Genomic DNA, 6,847 nt, shown 5'->3' on the forward strand with positions numbered 1-6,847 from the left:
TTCCTGAATGTGCAGCCTAAGGCTTGTTTTCGAAAGGTTTTGATTGATCACCGGGGTTTAGAGAGGAATCTCACACAATTTAACACAAATCACGAAAGACTTTGAGAGAAAACCGCAAGGATGCTCAAAGACAGTGGCATTTAGAGCTGCACATGCATGGTTTGAAGCAGACTGTGACAGTACAGCCGGTCTCATTCTCCATGCTGACAGATCTGTTAATTGAGATTTGACTGATGTCAGTTTGTTAACTTTACTGACTGTTGTGTACTTTATATCAAAGACACACTGACAGCCAATTAGATTGCTATGTCAGATTAAATTTATGAAGCCGGGTCACAAAATTAGAGCTGACCACTTACACATATTAACCCTTCACTATCTTCCACCTAATGTCAGTGTTTCTCCTTCGTATTCCCAGCTATGTTGCATTTAACCCTAGAACACTAACGTCGGGTGCTTTTCACCCATGAAATTATTGTTTCATAATTTTCATTATGTTGCTGTTGTCTGAGTTTCGTGGGTCCCTGGGTAGCTTCATACTGCTCAGTGACGTCATTGAAGGTAGGCATGTTACCCTGCTCCCATCCCTAGTTTTTTCAGCAGGCACATGTTCGGGTGGATTTCACCCGACGTTAGTGTTTATGTATCTAAATCTGGCGACCATTTCTGGTGATGCTGAAAATTCTTCTTTTTTCTTTTTACTCCACCAAATAAGGCTCAAATGTCCCACAAATGGGTGGTCTGAAGGACAAAGTCCCAGCTCCATTAGTTTTTTTTTAAGTTTTTGTTAAAAAAAAAACAAAAAAACACAAATTTTGGACATTTTTTTATAGGGTCACCATGATACCTTTTTTTCATTTTGTGAAACATTGTACAGTGGAAAATTAAGGAAGTGTACTTCAATTTGCCATGTATTGTTGTATTTTAATATACTTTGGTGAGAAATATTTTTTTATGGGTATATTATATCGGGTAAAAAATACCCGGCGTTAATGATGGTGTTACTTTTTGTAACGTTAGTGTTCTAAGGGACAACGAAGAGTTTCTATTTGGTTATAAAAAAGTCTCACGTTATGGATGAATCTACGCTACCCACACTTGTTAATGGGCCAATTTTCGATAAATATATCGTTTTGTCTCTATCGTTATTTTGTTATTATTAGTGGTGGCAGAAATGCTGGTTGAGCCGACCAGCGTTTCTTTACTTTCGGTTTCATGGCGAGTCATGAGAATAACGCCGCCGAATCGCCGTTTATGGTCGGAACTACGTCGATATGTGATCGTCTTTGAACCTCTGACTTTAATTCTTGATGAATGAAAACATGAGTCAGTCTTGTGCCGGTCAAAGAATTTCACGGTGCGCGCCGAGGCTCATAAATGTAGTGTGAAAACGCTTCGCTTTTCCAAAACTCCTCGTTGTCCCTTTAAACAGGTGACTTGTCTTAATGCTGTTACTATTTTTTAAATTGATATTATTTGGACTGACTTCAGACATGAAGAAAATAACTAAAACTACAAATTAAGTTTCAAAACACGATACATAATAAACTCTTAAAACAGGTCACAGATACACCATTCACCCATAACAATAAAAACGGTTACCTGTTTTAATCTTACGGCTGATACACACACATGTACGGAAATACACTTCTTCTGTCTCTCACATGTGGCCAAGATCCTGAGGGACCAAAGCCATTTTTCATGTAATTACAGAAAACCTGCCTGACTGGCTTTGAGGCAGCTCGTGAAAGGAGGGACTAAGTCTTACTTTGTACAGTACATCTAACCAGTTACTATTAGCCGAGGGTAATTTCACTTGTTTCACTTTCGATCATTGGTCCAATCCTGTTGGTGCATCTAAGAGTTGCGTGGCACTGGCACAGCATATTTATTGGCTGAACTGCACAAGTGTAATGACTTTGGCATTGCAGATATTCACCACCTGCTTAAAGAATAATTTAGTGCTTGCTTCATGTTTAATTTGGCTGCACCAAGTTGTTTTGTCTTTCTAGTCTTCACCTGCACTACACCTTGTCTGGTCCTCATTTCAAACCTGCACGTGTCCTCCGTTGGAGCTCTACAGTTCAAGCATGTGTTCACAATAGTGGAATTTTTTTCTGTTATTGAAAGACACAAATATATCATCATATGACCCAACACTGACAACTACAGTCTGCTCAGAGAGGGACAGTAAGAGAAAGGAATTTCCCCCAGGACAGACTCGATGAACTGACGCTGTCTTTGGGGTGTACAGAAAGTCTGCTGCAGCAGTAGAGGAGGCAGCTCTGAGGTAATGTTTGTCTCTGTCTCTCTTCAAGATAAACCTGTCATTAGAGCACTGACAAACTTGTCACATTCTGACTCTGTTTTCCTTTTTTTTTCTTTTCTTTTCTCTTTTTTTTTTTTTTTTAGAAAAATTTCTTCTCAGAGGAATCATCCCAAACTTTACAAGACCGCTGAAAGTTGTGATTCAGTGTTACAGCAGGAGAGACTGATTGTGATCGATTCTGGTCCCTGACTGAAGGGGGCGACTGTTACTTTGGATTCTCAACACACTTGACCATTAGTCTCTCACCTAATGATAACACATCATTTGACTGAAGAACAAAAACAGACAGAACTGGTCTTAAAAAAAAGAAAAGAAAAGAAAAAAAGATACTCACTGAATATCATCCAGGTTCTGTGAGCTCTTTATCTCGTGTTCATATGCAAATCCATCAGAAAACAATCTTCTCTGCCTAGTTGCAACATGTAAATAGTTGAATCACATCTGTTTTAACATGTATCTTCCCTCAGGTTTTATACAGTTAAAGACATTGCATTAATATTTGTCAGTTCATCTCTCTGAACTTTACTAACCTTGATGGTGCTTATGACTTTATATGGCAGCATTCAGCCTCTCTTTATGTTGCAGCACAGTTGTTTGATGTCTTAACATGTCTCCCGCAACATGCATCAAGCATCTCAGTTTTCATCAATATTTGATCATATCTATAGTTTTTTTTTTCTCTTTTTTTCTGTAAGGCAGTAAATCAGATGCTATTTGTTTTTCTGCTGCCAATAATGGTTTTGTATAGGAAGCAGGTGTTGGCAATTGTTGCATGACAAGAGCTTCAGCCATCACTGTCTTTACAATACAAGCGAATAGCCTATATCCACTGAAATAGGTGTTAGAGACAACATTTAACATTGGTGTCTCTTTTGGACACAACTCTTGACAAGTGAAAAAATTTAAGTTTGAAGCTAAACTGGTAGTGTTTCCTCCAGACTGGTGATTTAACAGCCGTTAATGCTAACGTTGGCTATGTAGCAACTGCAAAAGATTTGTTTCATCCCAACTGCTCAACAGCAGACACAGTTAGCAGCCAAACAGAGCCAAAAGTGAAGAAAATATTGGCAACATTCATGATGTGTCCAGAAGATTTCATCAAAAGAAGTAAGCGATCTGGTCGTTTCGGCTAATGCTGCGTTCCAGGCAGGCTTTTGAAACCGTAAATTACAGCTTCAAGTCACAACTTACGACTTTGTGGCGTTCCAGGCAACCCACTCGTGTTTTTCCGACCTGTTTTACCTGTGAAAGTCACTATAACGGCCACTCGTAACTTCCAACCCGTGAACTCGTACCAAATCGAACTGGTATGACTTCACAGGTTGGAAAAACACGAGTTACGGGCTGCCTTGAACGCACCATAACAGTCCTCGTCCCGACGTCACCACATTCACGGCATCCCTTGGCTGCACACACAGCCCTGCATGCCGTTCTCTCTCCTCATTGGATAAAACTTGTAGGATACGAGAAAAGTTTTCTCCTCGGCTCAGAGCAGAGTAGAGTGACTGACAGACCCGTGTTTCGGTCCAAACACTCTATGTAAGTGATTGCTGTAGGAAGATATAGCTATTTAAGACTTATATTAACACAAATATTCCGCTTACTTCTGCTTTAATGCATAACTGCAGATGTGTAACCAGGAAAATGTTTGCCACCTTAGATTTTGCCTTAAACTTGGAAGGGAGAGTGAGGATGTAAACATGTAACAGTTTTCCTTAATGTTGAACGGCTGGGGAATAGGGCAAATGAAGATAATAAGAATGTAAAAATACAGATTCCTTGATGTTTACATGTAGCCTCCCTGCAAACTAGATTGATCTAGTTTATAGCTGCAGGTGTGATAATCAAATGTTGATACATTTTTAAATATCATACCTTCAAAAATAATAAAACTGGATTTGATATCACAGTTTAACACTTAGATACAGATTGGAGTCTTATCTTAATATTTTTCCAGTGATAAGGGAACAAAAATCACTCCCAATATTCACCATTGTGTACATTTTTCTTCTTCAGGCTCTGATAATATCAGGCTGCCTCCGGATGAGAAAAACTTGTCTGACAGTTTTCCGAAGAAAGCCCTTATTGGAATGCATCCTCATCCTCCCCGTCTGCTTTGCAGGTGTCCTCTAAGCAGAAACCAACGGACGAGGAACTGCTTCAACTTCCTGTGAGTTTCTGTCACAGCAGACGCAGCCGCTTTGTTCAGCCTGTTCGTCCCGTCACTAGACACCTATCCTTTTGAAGAGCTGTGATTTATGATGGAAGTGATCGCTGTGGTATCTGTGCCAGCTGACAATGCTCCAGCTGCTTTTGTTCTCTCTGCAGTAGTTGCAGGTGACATCAGATCATAGTCTGGATCATGTTTACTCTCTTCCCCTTGTGACGACCATAGGAGGTACGTCTTCTTCTTTAGATGATCTTCACAGAGTTTGTTTCTCTACATGTCCTACTAATATTACTGTCAGTGCATGGCAGGGTCATTTATTGGCTACAAAAGAGCAAAAAAAAAAAAATCTAAAGACTTCTTGCCAGGAACCCTTTAGGGGTGTTTGTCAATGTTTGGCACAGTATCAGGAGTCACTGCCCATTAGGCTTTCTCTCTGGATTTAACTAGGCCAAGAAGAGACACTCGCTAATGAATGGCCAGCCAAAAGAAAATCTCATTTGTATTGCCTGTTTTCACCATTGTAAAGACAAAAACAGCAATATAACATTACAATAACCATAAATCAACATACTGTAGGTATAAAGCCTCTGTAAAATCATTAAAGGCAACTGAAAGTGAGATTCTCTCCCCTTCATCACTCTCTTTATCCCGTTTCCCCTTTGTCCTATTCTTTATCTCATTACCATCACTGAAGCCGAGCATCCAGCTGTGTTCCCCTGCCCTACAGACAAACCTCTGACCCTGCGCTGAACTGCAGGATCATCTACCACTGTCACAGCCTCATCTACCACTGTCACTGAATGACCTCCATGACTCTGAGGTCATTCGGTGCACATTACCTTCCCGTTTCAATTCAATCCTTTATTCCTAAAGTCGGGCAGAGACATAATAGCGATTGTGCATGAATTGCAGGGGGGGAAAAGTGATGAATGGAAAAAAAAAAGAAACACGTTCACAGGAATGAACAGAATGACCTGAGATACCACCTGTCAGACATCTCTACAGAGGCCTTTACCTTGTTTACAGCCAACACTGGCTATTATTTACAGGGAGCCACAGACATAAAACTTCATACAAGTGGTTATTACAGTTCATGACACTGATGTCATGAACTGTGGGTGAAGTAAACCACATTCAAAGGCCCGTTTGTGACCCACACACACAAGGTGTAAATTGTGCAGAACACGTTTGCAGCGTGTTGTCACAGATGAATCAAAGGCTTGTCTGGAATATGCATTTCAGTCCAGCAGCAGGAAATGAAATGAAGATAACATGATTGAAAAGGACCGTGGCACTGACTTCAAAACACTTTTGTCACCAGCATTGTGGGATAAATATCAAAAGAAGTACTTTCAGGTATCTCTTTACCTCTTTGGGTTGAAGGTGAGGGTGTTTCCATATCTTGTCAAAGCATGAGTGGAGAAAGGGAGAAGATTAATGATATAATAGCTCTGACCACACGGTTTAGTTATTTAAACTGGCAGCATCAGCTCAAATTGTTTCATGGCTTTCTGCAATGATACATTTAGGAGCGTGTCTGGACAGGTTACAAGATGCTAGAGGAGAGAATTCATTGCAACTCCCTCTGAACTGTTCAGCCAAAAGACAGGAGCTTGGAAGTTATGACACCATCAGTGAAGTACACGCAGAATGTTTGCTCCCCAACAACTTGTTTGTGCACCTTTCCTGTTGACAGGCTAAGAAATCGAAAATTAAACCGCCATCGGCATTTGACTAATCTATCTATTGCTAAATATTCAGATGGGAGAAAAAAAAAACATTCTTGGCAGTGTTTCCACTTTCTTTTCAGTCCTCTCCCTGTCCTTGTTTAAAAGTTGTGTCTCGGTGAAGTGAGCACTTGTGAGTAAAAGGTTTCGTAATCAGGAAAGAACGAAAAAAAAAGAAAAGTGAGAGGAGCTGAAATATGAAGCTTCATAAATGAGACTCTGTGGTTTATAATGAACCTGCCGCCTTGGCAGGCCAATGAGAAACAATTAAATCAAGGAGAGAAGATGCCAGTTTCTTCTTTGAAAGGGCAAGGAGAAGCTGTCAGGTTAAGAATCTGTCCGGCTGACTGTCATGACGGTGGATGAAGATCAGTGATTGTTTGCTAAGCGTCTCTGGGTCTTATGGGGTTGTAGTGAGTTTGGTGTTTTTGTTCAAAACATCCCGTGTCAGGACGCCCGAGACGTCGGAGGATTACTGTAAGCTTAGCTCAGGTGACGTCTACTGTGGAGGGGAGGGTGGAAGGGGCGGGGGGGTTGTTGGTGGGGTATGAGGGCCCTCCATAACTCTGCTCCAAACCACTCTAAAAACATGGAAAAGTATCATATGGGGCGCTCAGATCA

Source organism: Trachurus japonicus, chromosome 7, assembly GCF_045865225.1.
Source record: "Trachurus japonicus isolate A0001 chromosome 7, Traja_1.0".
NCBI lineage: Eukaryota > Metazoa > Chordata > Actinopteri > Carangiformes > Carangidae > Trachurus > Trachurus japonicus.